The sequence below is a fragment of the Bos indicus x Bos taurus genome, chromosome 26 (genome assembly GCF_003369695.1).
Source record: "Bos indicus x Bos taurus breed Angus x Brahman F1 hybrid chromosome 26, Bos_hybrid_MaternalHap_v2.0, whole genome shotgun sequence".
Lineage (NCBI taxonomy): Eukaryota > Metazoa > Chordata > Mammalia > Artiodactyla > Bovidae > Bos > Bos indicus x Bos taurus.
This window is the reverse complement of record NC_040101.1, coordinates 37865895-37880369: the sequence shown is the minus strand read 5'-3', so window position 1 is coordinate 37880369 and position 14475 is coordinate 37865895. Positions and strand designations below refer to the sequence as shown.

General features: G+C 44.0%; 1 long non-coding RNA gene across 1 annotated transcript; it reads left to right on the top strand.

The window, feature by feature from the left end:
* Window positions 1–9844: 9844 nt before the first annotated feature.
* Window positions 9845–12404, top strand: LOC113884616. The gene is made up of 2 exons (XR_003508933.1): window positions 9845–10565; window positions 11360–12404. It is a non-coding gene; the product is annotated as an uncharacterized LOC113884616 (long non-coding RNA).
* Window positions 12405–14475: the final 2071 nt, after the last annotated feature.

Sequence of the window (14475 nt, the reverse complement as noted above, 5' to 3'; positions counted from 1 at the left end):
AAAGATGAGATTTGAGTTAAATAATATCTAAGTGGGTTTTTTTTTTTTTTTTTATAATCTGTATAAGTCTGCAAAAATGTGACCAAAACAGAACTAGGAAATCCCCCCAAGACATGGGGATGAATTGGGGGATTGGGATTGACATACATACACTGCTGCTGCTAAGTCACTTCAGTCGTGTCCAACTCTTGTGTGACGCCATAGATGGCAGCCCACCAGGCTCCCCCGTCCCTGGGATTCTCCAGGCAAGAACACTGGAGTGGGTTGCCATTTCCTTCTCCAATGCATGAAAGTGAAAAGTGAAAGAGAAATCGCTCAGTTGTGTCCGACTCTTCGCGACTCCATGGACTGCAGCCTTCCAGGCTCCTCCGTCCATGGGATTTTCCAGGCAAGAGTCCTGGAGTGGGGTGCCCTCTACTATGTATAAAATAGACAACTAATGAGAACCTACTGTACATACACTACAGGGAACTCTGTGTTCTGTAGTGACCTAAGAGGGGCTATATGCATACATGTAACTGATTCACTTTGCTGTACAGCAGAAACTAACACAACAATGTAAAGCAGCTATACTCCAATAAAGATTAATTCAAAAAATTCCTCAAACCTGCTCTGCCATCAGTCTTCATCATGAAAGTCCTTTCCATTCTTCTAGTTGTCAGTCCTCTTCCCCTCACTGCCTACTTCAAGTCAGTTGGCCTCCCTGCTTTTCACCCTTGTCCGCTAGCAGCCTCTCCCTAACCCCACCCCCACATCTCTCTGTCTTCCAGTTCGGGAGCCACAGAGATCCTGTTGAAGCATAAGTCAGCTGTGTCACAGAACTGCAGGGCCTCCCCATTGCACAGAGTAAAAAGCTGAAGTCCTTAAAATGCCCAGCTTGACCCTCTGCGACCTGCGGCTGCACCCGTGCTGCTGTTCCCACTCTATTCCTGGCCACTCCAGCCTTCTTGGCGTGGGTGTCCCCACCCTCAGATCCTTGGCAGGGACTGTTCGGCAGCTCAAATGCTCTCCCCCAGCATTCTCCATGATTCATTTCCCCCATTTCCTGGTTGTTCAGATGTCACCTTCTCAGGAAGTTGCTCCAGAACCATCTTATTTGAAATGCCATTGCATACTCCCCCTTCTCCAACTCACTCCACATCCTCCTTGCCCTGCTCTAGTTTTCCCTATTAAACTGACATTCTAGATGATGTAATTAACATTTATTCCTGGTCTCCCCACACTGAAAGGTAAACTTCACAAGGGTGGATTCCATCAATGCAGCACCAGTGCCTCAAACAGTCCCTGGCACATAGATGTGCTCAATAAACAGTTGTTAAGTGAGTGAATTGGCTCATATGATCTTCACTCGTTAAGTCTGTATTGTGTGTGCATTAGTTGCTCAGTCATGTCTGACTCTTATGTGACCTTATGGACTGTAGGCTGCCAGGCTCCTCTGTCCATGGAATTCTCCAGGCAAGAATACTGGAGTGGGAACATCCCAGGCGGTTCAGTGGTTACGGTTTTGCCTTAAGTGCAGTGAGCGGTTGAGGTTTTGATCCCTGATGGTGGAGCTAAGATCCCACACGCCTTGGGGCCAAAAAAATCAAACATTAAAAAAAAAAAAACCCAATGTTGTAACAAATTCAGTAAAGACTTTATTTAAAAAAAAAAAGAATACTAGAGTGAGTTGCCTGGAGAAAGAAATGGCAGCCCACTCCAGTACTCTTGCCTGGAAAATCCCATGGACATTGGAGCCTGGTAGGCTACAGTCCATGGGGTCACAAAGAGTTGGACACGACTGAGCGACTTCATTTTCACTTTTCACTTTCATGCATTGGAGAAGGAAATGGCACCCCACTCCAGTGTTCTTGCCTGGAAAATCCCAGGGACGGGGGAGCCTGGTGGGCTGCTGTCTATGGGCTTGCACAGAGTCAGACACGACTGAAACGACTTAGCAGCAGCAGCAGAGTAAATTGCCATTCCCTTCTCAAGCCTACTCACCATTAAATGAGGGGCTTCCCAGGTGGCACTAGTGGTAAAGAACGCACTTGCCAATGCAGGTTCACTCCCTCAGTCAAGATCTCCTGGAGGCGGCCATGGCAATCTGCTCCAGTATTCTTGCCTGGAGAATCCCATGGACAGAGGAGCCTGGCATACTAGTCTATAGGGCCAGAGTCAGACCCGACTGAAGTGGCTTAGCACGCACCATTATATGAAGAAATGGCTAGTGGCATTAGCAGCAGCAACAATAACAAGTTATTTATCAAATCTATTACTGACAACACCAGTAATGATAGTTACCATTTTTTAAATTTACCACCCATAATAATACCAAAAATCACAGTTATCAACTCACCATCAGTTCTATCAGTAACCACAATTAACCATGTGTTAAATGTCTGTATCATAAACCAGATAATCCCACATGAAGGGAACTGGAGCTCCAGAGTTAAACTTGCCCAAAACCATGGCGGGTAAGTTTTTTCCGATTTCCTTTCGCCTGTTTTCTGCAACCCTCCAAAGATGCTGTGCTCTTGGCAGCCAGTAAATCAGCCTGGGGGAGACAGGAGTTTCTCATCTAGGTTCTGGAAATATCACTGGTTGCCTCTACCGTGTGGAGATGCAGAGTGGGTAGGTCTTTGCTGGTACTTTGTAAGTTTCAGTGGAATTAACTGCTGTGTGCCTCTCCTGGAACCAGCTCTCCTCCTCACCCTAGTTGATGTGCAGAATCTGTCAGAGGAGCTTTATGTCTCTGAAGGCAGAAAACTGCTAGCATGCCTTCAAAGAGGCTTGAACCTAGAAGGAAATTGAAATTCTAACTGCTTCCCTCATTGCCTCCCGTCTTGAAACAGATACTGGAAAGGATGTTTTTATTGAGAATTTCAAGTCCGTCCCAACTGTGAACTGACCAGTTGGAGGAACAGATGGATTCTAGATGAAGCTGTAATCTGGAGGTTGAAAGTGATTTATTAGTTTCTTCCCTACCTTTGTTAAGAGAAAATACGGGGATCTCTTCTGGGGCAATGTTCTGTCCCAGAAAGAGGAGAATGTTTCTGTTCTGACCACTAAATAAAGGGAGAATGAATCTAGACAGAAACGACCTCCGTGATGTTTAGTAGATTTCAATATAAAAAGGCTAGCAGATTCCCTGGTAGCGAAATTAGTTTGTGTTTACTGACAGGGATTAAATAATCTGACAGGAGTCTCTGCAGGCAGTTGTTTGGGAACAAGATAGATCCATCTGTGTGCAAAGAATAGTGAATGAACGAGGATCATGGCTCAGTGGGCAGGCGGGGCATAGGGGAGACCACCAGTCCAGATCATCAGAAGTGCGTATTTCCCACAGTTTTGTTCCTTTGTGTCAAACATGAGACGCTGCTTTCCAGTCCGCCACATACAAAGCTCTTTATTGGACTTTATTGAGGCACTGTCCGGGCTGTTTTACTCCAACTGCCAACCTCAGAAGGCGTTTTGCTTGATGGCATCTGGCAGCTCAGCTTTGCCCCCAAGTAGATTTATGAGCTGTGAGCATTCCTGATAGGATTAGAAGGTCAGAGACATGCCCGCATTTGCTTACCTCCCTCATGCAGGGCACCATCTCTGTGTCCGCCCGGCCCTCCGGGGAGGGGTTCTGAGAGGAGTAGGAGGTGAGACCCACAGCCCTCTCCGAGCTGGCAATACAAGGGGAGATTCTAGATGCTATTTGGCATTGAATGTGTTGTAATGGCAGCATCTCTCTGATCAAGAGGTTGAGCTCTTTCAGGGCTGGATACTCATCCATGACTCCCTCTGGAGAGAAAGAGCCAGTATCGTCTGGGGGTTGGGGTGAGGGGGATTGACGACTCCAACCTTCCTGACCAGTACTGGGCGTGGACCTTAAAACATTTCAGTAATTTTAATTACTAATTGTTTTGCTTGTAGCAGTAAAGCACATTCACTGTAGAAAGTTTGGGAAAGGCTGAAAGATACAGCTAAGATACAGCTGAAAATTGTCATCCTATTATTTTTTTTTAATTTTAATTTTTTTTAAATTTTATTTTATTTTTAAACTTTACATAATTGTATTAGTTTTGCCAAATATCAAAATGAATCCGCCACAGGTATACATGTGTTCCCCATCCTGATAATTTTTAAACTTTACACAATTGTATTAGTTTCACCAAACATCAAAATGAATCCATCACAGGCACACATGTGCTATTACTTATAAACATACATCCTATTACTTATAAACAGCTTGCCACTAACATTTTAGTGTGTTTATTTACAATCTGTTCTCTATGCATATAGATAGGTAATTTGTTGTTTTAATAAAGTCAGATCATATTATTTAACCTGAATCTTTTAATGTTATAGTCAAAGTATAACTCCTCTTGGAAAAGCGTTCTAATGGCTGCATCTTGTTTCATCATATAAAGTATCTCAACTTAGGTTGCATTACCCAAAGTAATATGTTTTCCTTGAGGCGACAGTGTGCACAAACAAGTGTGTTACACACAAACAAGATGTGGTATCAAGATTTTCCCCCGGGAATTCACACTACCTGATACTAAAATATACTACAAGGCTATGATAATTCAAATATGTGCTGTTATTATAAGAAGAGATGGTTAAAGTTATCCAAAGGATGAAAATGGTATTTCCAATCAATAGGGAAAGAATGAATTATATAGAATGAATTATATCTTCCTAGTAGAAGAAATTAACTATCTAAGGAAAAATAAAGTTAGATATTTTGCATCATAGTCTAGAATAAATTCCATGTGGATCTAAAAAATACTTTTTAGAAATAGAACTAAAAGGTGATAAAGGTGAATATATAATCTCAAGACAAGTATAAAAGCAAAAGTTGTAAATCAAAAGACACGATTACGTTTAAAATGTTTAATTTTATATGTAAAAATTAGATATAGACAAAATAGAAATATGATGGGAAAAAGTTCACTAGGATTAATAAAATGAAAGAGTTAATAAAATGAATGAAAGTTAAAATAAATTTATATCAGTTTTTTCTATCAAATTGTCAACTTTTTAAGAATGATGCTCTGTGGTGGAGGAGCTAAAAATAGGTATTCTTGTGGACTGCAGATGGGAGTGTGCATTGGTACAACCTCTCTGGAGATTTATTTGTAGATCTGTGAATCATAAAACAGCATTTTCCAGCCTTTTCAGAGATTAAAAGAAATAATAAATGCCACTTATTGTGTGGTATTACATAACAGGCTTTTTACTGAAATAACCATTAATTTTCATAGCAGACCTTGAGGTTTTATCTATAATGATCTCATTTTCTAGATGAGGAAAGGGAGTTAAATATTTGTCAGCTGTATGTATTTCATTGTTCTGACGCTAGTTCCCATGTGTTTTTTTCTTTTGATCTGATTAGACCCCAATACAGATAATAAAAGCATTAGCCCCCACTCCCCCAAATAAAGTTCAAAGGAAAATCCTCATTCACAGTTCTTCATTTGCCTTCTGAAGTCTTCAGAGCTGCCCACTGGTGAGAGTGTGCGGGGAGTGATACTCCGCACTGTGAGACCCACTGACTACGGTCATCATCACAGCACCACATACCCATTCAGGCCCCAGTCATAGAGACAAGGAGTGGGTGGTAGAAGGTTATCTGTGTAGTTGAAATTCCACAGGAGTCCTCTAAGGAGTGGATGGAAGGCAGGAAATGCTATGAGAATAACCCTGTGAGTTAAGAAGCTTGGAGAATACTTAATTCCCCAGGACTGCCACCAAGATATTTCATCCCATCTCATGAATAAGCCCTGATCTAATGTGCATCCAGAGTTGACAGCCACGATGTTTGATCCCTTGTTCAACTGCCTTTCCAAATTGGCTACCAACTCCATATAGACAGGAACCACGTCAGTGTTATTCATGACTGTCTTCCAGCATCCTGCCCAGTGGCATGGACATATGTTTGAGGTGAGTGTAGTGGTATTCCCGGGAGTTCATTGATTCAAGGCCTGAGTGGATTTTCTGGGGGATGCTGAAGGTTCTGAGACCCAGTACAGTTCAGTCACTCAGTCGTGTCTGACTCTTTGTGACTCCATGGACTGCAGCACAACAGGCCTCCCTGTCCATGACCATCTCCTGGAGCTTGCTCAGACTCACGTCCATCAAGTCCATGGTGCCATCCAACCATCTCATCCTCTGTTGGCCCCTCCTCCTGCCTTCAATCTTAGCCAGCATCAGGGTCTTTTCCAATGTCAGTTCTTCGCATCAGGTGGCCAAAGTGTTGGAGTTTCAATTTTAGCATCAGTCCCTCCAATGAATATTCAGGACTGATTTCGTTTAGGATTCACTGATTCCTTTAGGATCATTTATCTTGCAGTCCAAGGGACTCTCAAGAGTTCTCAACACCACAGTTCAAAAGCATCAGTTCTTCGGCATTCAGCTTTCTTTATGGTCCAACACTCACATCCGTACATGACTATGGGAAAACCATAGCTTTGACTAGAGGGACAATTTGAGCCAAGTTTGGAGATAACCTGGAGGAAGCAGGCGAAGATGGCACGTGATAGGTGACCAGGGTATCTGGGGGTTTTAACAAGGATTAGGGGCTGGCTCAGCCAACCTTGAGTTTGAGAAGACTGATTCAGTGTGAAAGGCAATTATTTATCCCTTGAAGGACTTGGGATGTCATCTGTATGAGGGAAGTGGGGTGTGGGGCCAGTTAAGAGTTTGCAATTGAGAAAAGCTGGCCAAGCCTAGGGAACTGTTGAGATAGACACCCATGTATAGAGCTGTGCTTATGTTTTCCTATAATTTCAATCACAGAATTGTGCTGTAAATCAGAGTTCTGGTGGCTCCAGCAGTCGGGGGAAGGCCCAGGGAAGATTGATGAGAATTGAGTAAGGGCGGTAGGTAGGAGAAAGGGGGATAAATAGCGTGGGACAGTTCTGAAGACTAGGATGCTAGAGGAAAGAGATGCTGCCTTGGATTTTATGCAAATCACTGTTTGAAAGGATGCAGGTAGGCCCAAGGGCTGCCTTCTTTAAAAAAGTTGTTCTGGCCCAGAACCAAAAACATAATGGCCATGCTGGGATAAAGGAGGGGGAAGTCAAAGAGTAATTTTTATAGGTTCGTTCATTTTAAACCATGAACTGTTTAATTTGTGGTGCAAGGCTAAGGACTAGACTCAAGAGCTCACAGGAACTGCAAACCAAAGTGAAACCCTCCTGGGTCTTGTCTGTGTGACAAGCTACCAAAAGTGATTCTTAGCAGAATCACCAGGGCAATCTGCAGGTTAAAAATAGTCTTCCCAGTGCTGCCCCAGATGGTGATTTTGGGAAGATCCAGGTGAGGTCTAAAAATCCGTATTTTTCATGAGATCTGAGGGTGGTTTAAAAAGAGCTACTGATGGTGAGCCTGCTACCCAATACTAATGGTACTGAATACAGTGAGTAGAAAGAGCACTGTAAGTCAGACAGGTTCAGGGGCAGCTGTTCCCTACAGGGCACTCACCCTAAGCCTTAGTTTCTCACAATCTTAATTGTGGGCAGTAGGAAGAGGGGGGCGGAAGATCATGTGTGCCCTGCCAACCTCACAGGGTGGCTGTGAGGCTCAGATGAGGTCATGTCAATGAAAACACTTGGCAGATTATAGACTGCATATAAACGGGAGGAGGCGTTCCCTCACTGTGCTCAAGAGAAAAAAGATCTTTGGAAGAGCCTGATTGATTTTCAGGGCTTAGCAACAGCTCCCAGCTACCCTTGGGAAGCCTGCTGCAAAATCCACACTTGTTTTCCTCCATTCCTTCTCCTTCCCTGTCCATGGGCTTTGCCTGGAGCTGGCTTCATTCCAGGTCAGCTTCCACTCTGCACAGATTTATGCTGATTGATTGGTTTCAGAGACTTGGTCTCTTTATTGCATCACGTATGGGACAACTAATGAAAAGAGTGCTCTCTCCAGACCATTCCCAGCCCTGATTGAGGAGCACCTTTGTGACTTGAATCTAGGTCACAGGGATTGTTAATCCCATGGGGACACAGTTGCAACCAGTACTTGGAGGGGGGAGGGGTGGGGACTGGAATAGCACCCAGCCCTTCAATTCAGTTCATTTCAGTCACTCAGTCATGTCCGACTCTTAGCGACCCCATGAATTGCAGCACGCCAGGCCTCCCTGTCCATCACCAACTCCCAGAGTTCACTCAGACTCAATCCATCGAGTCAGTGATGCCATCCAGCCATCTCATCCTCTGTCCCCTTCTCCTCCTGCCCCTAATCCCTCCCAGCATCAGAGTCTTTTTTCCAATGAGTCAGGTCTTTGCATGAGGTGGCCAAAGTACTGGAGTTTCAGCTTTAGCATCATTCCTTCCAAAGAAGTCCCAGGGCTGATCTTCAGAATGGACTGGTTGGATCTCCTTGCAGTCCAAGGGACGCTCAAGAGTCTTTTCCAACACCACAGTTCAAAAGCATCAATTCTTCGGTGCTCAACTTTCTTCACAGTCCAACTCTCACATCCATACATAACCACTGGAAAAACCATAGCCTTGACTAGATGGACCTTTGTTGGCAAAGTAGTGTCTCTGCTTTTCAATATGCTATCTAGGTTGACCCAGCCCCTCGGGGAAAAAAAAAAAAGTTCATATTCTGTGGTAACTGATCTACTGAAAACGCCGCCTGCCTCAGTCTGGATTACAAGAGGCTTTCTTTCCCCCTCCCTTTTAAGTGCCCTGGGCTCCCCAGCTGGCTCAGTAGTAAAGATTCCACCTGCTAATGCAAGAGATCCAGGTTCGATCCCTGGGTCAGATCCCTGGGTTGGAAAGATCCCCTGGAGAAGGGAATGGCTACCCACTCCAGTATTCTTGCCTGGGAAATCCCATGGACAGAGTAGCCTGACAGGCTACAGTGCAGTGGAGTCTCAAAAGAGTCCCATGCAACTGAGCACACAGGCACAGCATGCAGGCATAGAACTGCCACTTATATCAGTCAGTCAGTTCAGTCGCTCAGTCATGTCTGACTGTTTTCGACCCCATGGACTGTAGCACACCAGGCTTCCCTGTTTGTCACCAACTCCCAGAGCTTACTCAAACTCAGCCCATCGAGTCAGTGATGCCATCCAACCATCTCATCCTCTGTCATCCCCTTCTCCTCCCACCTTCAGTCTTTCCCAGCATCACGGTCTTTTACAATGAGTCAGTTCTTCACATCAGGTGGCCAAAATATTGGCATTTCAGTTTCAGCATCAGTCCTTCCAATGAATATTCAGGACTGATTTCCTTTAGAATTGACTGGTTTGATCTCTGTTCGTTTGCGAGTCATTTATATAACAAGAGGTAAATTCCAAGAGGGTATTTCATGCCCAGGTAGAATAGCATCTCAGAGAATGCTTAGCTAGGAGAGCTTGATGGGCAAGTCCTGCTCCTAGAGCAGCGGGCAGAGAAAGTGGCCCCTGGGTGGAAGAGCCCTAGCTTCTGCTCCGCATGGTTTACCTCCACTCACTTGGAGGAATATTCTTTCCCGTGGCGGCCTCCTCAGGTTTTTCTTGACAGTTCATGATTAATGTACCCATAACAGCAGACGTGGTGCTTTTTTTAGTAAAAAGGGGACAGTCATTTTCAAGATAGAAACAGTAATCCTGTAACTTGTCTGAAGTCAAAGTGTTCGTTGCTCAGTCGGGTCTGACTCTCTGCAGCCCCACTGATTGTAGGCCACCAGGCTCCTCTGTCCATGGGATTCTCCAGACAAGAATACTGGAGTGGGTTGCCATGTTTTTCTCTAGGAGATCTTCCTTACCCAGGGATCAAACCTAGGTCTCCTGCATTGCATGTGGATTCTGAGCTACCAGGGAAGCCCAGCTGTTGCCTGAAGTCACTCAGTTGTGTCTGATTCATTGTGACACCATGGACTGTAGCCTGCCAGGCTCTTCGTCCATGGGATTTTCCAGGCATGAGTACTGGCGTGGGTTGCCATTGCCTATGAAGTGACAGTTACACATTTCCCCCCCAGTTGTCAGAATGTTGCATTTTACCTTGTCTTTAGGGGAGGACCTACCATTGTAAGTTTCAGACCCTAAGGAATGACAGCTGGCATTCTTTTGGAGTGCCTGATTTTCTTATACATCCAGATTTTGATTGGCTTTTTCTCCAATTTCAATAAACATTTCCTGAAATGTGTACTAGAGGCAGGCGGTATAGAGGAGAATCTGGAAGTAAGAACAATGACTAACTACTACTACATGCCTGCTGGGCAAATGTTTTCCTTCAGGAAACTGAAAAATGTCAACTTCCCTCCATGTGTCTTAGTAACTCCCACAACTTTGCTGTACGTTGGGGTTACCTGGCTTTTAAAATACTTGTTAAAAACACTGTTGCCAGGTTCTCATCCCTAGACATTCTGATGTAATAGGAGTGTGACCTTGGCAATAGGGATTTTATGAAGCTCCCCAGATGACTTTTTTTTTTTTTACTTGGGCGGGGGGTGCGGGGGGCTGCCCTGGGTCTTAGTTGAGGCATGTGAGATACTTGGTTGCAGCATGTGAACTCCAATTTCCTGACTAGGCATGGAACCTGGCCCGGTGTTGGGAGCCTGAAGTCAGCCTCTGGACCACCAGGGAAGTCCCTCCCCAGGTGAGTCTATTGTCCACAAAGTTAGGGAACCACAGGCCCTACTTCATTCTTCAGATTTCAGCCCAGTATTTCTTCCTCCAGGGAGCCTTCACTGATTCCCCCTTTCTGTCACCTCCACACACATCCATGAGCCTGACCCAGTTGTATGTTCCTCCCATGGGCTCCTGCAGCACCTGGTACTTAACTCTTTCATAATTCTGGCCCCCTCATTCAGGGCTCTTCCTCAGGAATACTGGGAGATTCTGAAGGGCAAGGGTGTCCCATGCACTCTTGAATCGCCAGAGCCTGGGGCATTATGGGTTCCCTAAGTACTAGTTGAAGGAGTGAATTAATTTTCTGTTTGGACATTTCCTTTTACTCATTCTGTACATGCCAGTTTACTTCCTCTAGTGATAATAAATGTCACTGTATTGCCCACTTAATCATACTTCCTCTAGTCTTAATGGTGGTTGGATAGGTGATAAAAATGAAGCATTCACGTTATTTTATGTTTTATATATTTTATAAAATTTTTTAGGAAATATAACCAGCTGAAGGTATCAAAAATAGTTATTACAAAAAGAATAATAGATTTGGTGGAGCACGATATATGAACATAATATTTTATTTTCATTTAGGTCTCTCTAGACTTAAAAACCGGTTCTGTTATTTTTTAAGTTTATGAGATGTGCTCTATAAAGTTAGACAAGGGCAAATCGAGAAAGGTCCCTTTTGTTTGGTTCATAGGGACTTAATGAAAGGGCGCACACACACACATTTCTCAAATTGTAACACTCTTTCTTTCCAAAATTCAGACAAAGGAACAGATCTGCAAACACAGGACCCGCTGTCACATCACGGAAGGAGTTAGATTACTAGGCTGGTCGACGACGGGGGCCTTCAGAACCCCGGTAATTGTCTTCATGTCTGTAGCCCAGCATTTCTAGATTCTGCGACGACGTCCTCAGACTTCTTAATGTCCTGCTTTGTAACCCCCGTCGGGCCTCGTGAATGGTGGTGAAGATAACGTGACTGCGGAGCGCAGGGTCGGCCCCGGGAGGGGCTGGGGGCCTGGCCAGTGGGAAGGTTGTATGCGGAGCCGCGACATCACCCCACCGGAATCAGACCATCGCCTCCATTCAGTGGCGGAATGTGGGCGGGCGTAGGATGCACGGGCCCCTCGGCCTGCAGTTAACCCTGTGCGCGCCCGCGGTGGAGCATTCCCAGGCGCGCACAATATGTCACCCGGGGTGTGGAGCATCCCTCGCTCCCAAGGACCATGCGTGGTACTTTGGTTTGCCAAATTTATTTTCCTCTAGATATACTCGTGGCTCTTTTAGTGTTGCCTTCTTTTTTCCCCCACTGTCATCATTTAATCACCATAGATATATTTCTCAGGACCACATTTTCTCACTGCAATTCAAATAATTTAGAAAACATTTTAAGATAATCATGGGGCTAGATTAGGGTTAGGGTTAGAAAAGTTGAAAATGTAATATAAGACAAATGAACGTTTCTCTACCCTTCATCTGCGTTCACCATTTGTTAGCGTTTTGCCATTAGCTTTATCATATATCTGCATAGAGGTTTCTCTCTCCTGACTTACTTACAATTTCAGATCTAACATTTTGCCCTGAAATAATTCACATGAAGGAATTGGCATAAGGACGTTTTTCTTCATAACCACAATACTGTTATCACACCTAAGATAATTAACTCTGCTTCAATAATGCCACTTAAAATAGAGGCCATATTTAACATTTCTAAATTGTTCACAAAATACCTTTTAACTAAATTTTTTAAAAATCCAAAATCCAGTAAAGTTTCATGTTTTGCGTTTGCTTTTTCCTTTTACAGTAATTATGTTATACAGTTGTTATTATTTTCAACCTCCCTGGCATATTTCTGGAGTTGACATTTGTGCACTGTGCCTAACAGTGCACTGTGGATCTTGACCATAGTCCCTTATGCTCTACGGTAGGTGCTTGTTGTTTATCCATACTACACTTTATTTTTTAATCCTTACATCACTGAGAATGAATTACTAGTCAAGATTGTGAGAGAAAATATCCAAATGGAACTCACAGCAGGAAAAAAACTGAAGGAAAAAAGGAAATAGAACATTTTCAGAGTGATCTGTTTATTTGTTTAAACCCTAAACTGTAGGTTAAGACCATACAGAATGTGAAAAAATATATATAAATTCTTTAATGAATATTTAACTACTAAGTGCAGAAGTAATGACTAATCAAACCAATTAAAATTTTAGAAGAATTATCCCTTTTAAATCACAAATCAAAACCTCAAATGCTATTTTGGACTATTACATGATAAAGAAAATTGCATCCATGAAGTCAGCAAACTAGATGAAAAAGAGGAGCCCTCTGGAACTTTTGGGGGCGGGGGGGAGTAAGGATCCTTGAAAATGACAATTACATCTTTCCAGCATGAAAATGTTCCTTGCATTACATTTTTTAAACTTAATTTTTTCAAAAATATTTTCTTGGCATGGCATGTAGGATCTTAGTTCCCCAACCAGGGATTGAACCTGCACCCCTTGCATTGGAAGCACAGGGTCTTAAACACTGGACCAGCAAGGAAGTACCTTTTTGTTTTGTTTTGTTTTAGCCCTGCTATTCGGCATGTGGAAATCTTAGTTCCTTGATCAGGAATCGAACCTGTGTCCCTGCAGTGGAAGCACAGAGTCTTAACCACTGGACCACCAGGAAGTCCCACATATATGTGAAATCATTTTCTTTGATATTTACCAACTGTCAATCATATAAAAATTATAGTTTTCATATGTATATATTGAAATTTTTTGTTCAAAGGTATAGTTGAGACAGGAGGATAGACTATTTAGTAGCTTGTGTCATGATTATTTACTATTCAGTATACAGTAAGTGGACTTCCCTCCACTGGAACTCCTGCTCCAGACTCTGCAACTGTTGGAGGAGGATCTAAAGAGAGAAATGCTACTTGGTGTGACGTCTCTGCCTAAATAATCCTCGTATTCCCATCCCTGTTTTCACAGCTCTGAGAACCAATTCCTTACCCCCGTAGCCTCCCCTGGCACATTTCCAAAGAAACTCTAATGGGACAGACCTTCCTTCAGATGTGCTTCTGGGTTTAGCACAGCCTACCGCTCCCTGGCGAATGGCACCCCACTCCAGTACTCTTGCCTGGGAAATCCCATGGACGGAGGAGCCTGGTAGGCTGCAGTCCATGGGGCCGCTAAGAGTCAGACATGACTAAGCGACTTCACTTTCACTTTTCACTTTCATGTGTTGGAGAAGGAAATGGCAACCCACTCCAGTGTTCTTGCCTGGAGAATCCCAGGGACGGGGGAGCCTGGTGAGCTGCCGTCTATGTGGTCGCACAGAGTCGGACACGACTGAAGCGACTTAGCAGCACCGCTCCCTGGGGACCTAGCAGGGCTCTTTTCCTAGGGGTTAAGTGGGAACTTGGTTTGAGCAAAACCACACAGTGCAGGGTGCCTTTGATCCCCACCAGCTGTTCACCTGGGAGGTTAATAGGCAACCGTTGTTCCCCAACACATGCAGGGTTCAGACTTGGGAACTGGCCACCAACGCAAGTTCACAAACTCATTAACCCTTCTCTTAGAACTGAGCTCTCACTTTCAGTATTTAGCAAGGACCAGGAAAGACTATGAATTTCAACTAGGATCTAAGGGCAAACTTTGAGATAAAACAATAGAATGATAAACAAAGAAACTTTTATGCTATTGATACAGAATTTTGTGAACAGGCATTCATTACCAAAATAACACACCAGTCCTGGAAATGGCAACCCACTCCAGAATCCCAGGGACGGAGGAGCCTGGTGGGCTGCCATCTACGGGGTTGCACAGAGTTGGACATGACTGAAGCAACTTAGCAGCAGCAGCAGCCTGTCTAAATGGTTATGTCTA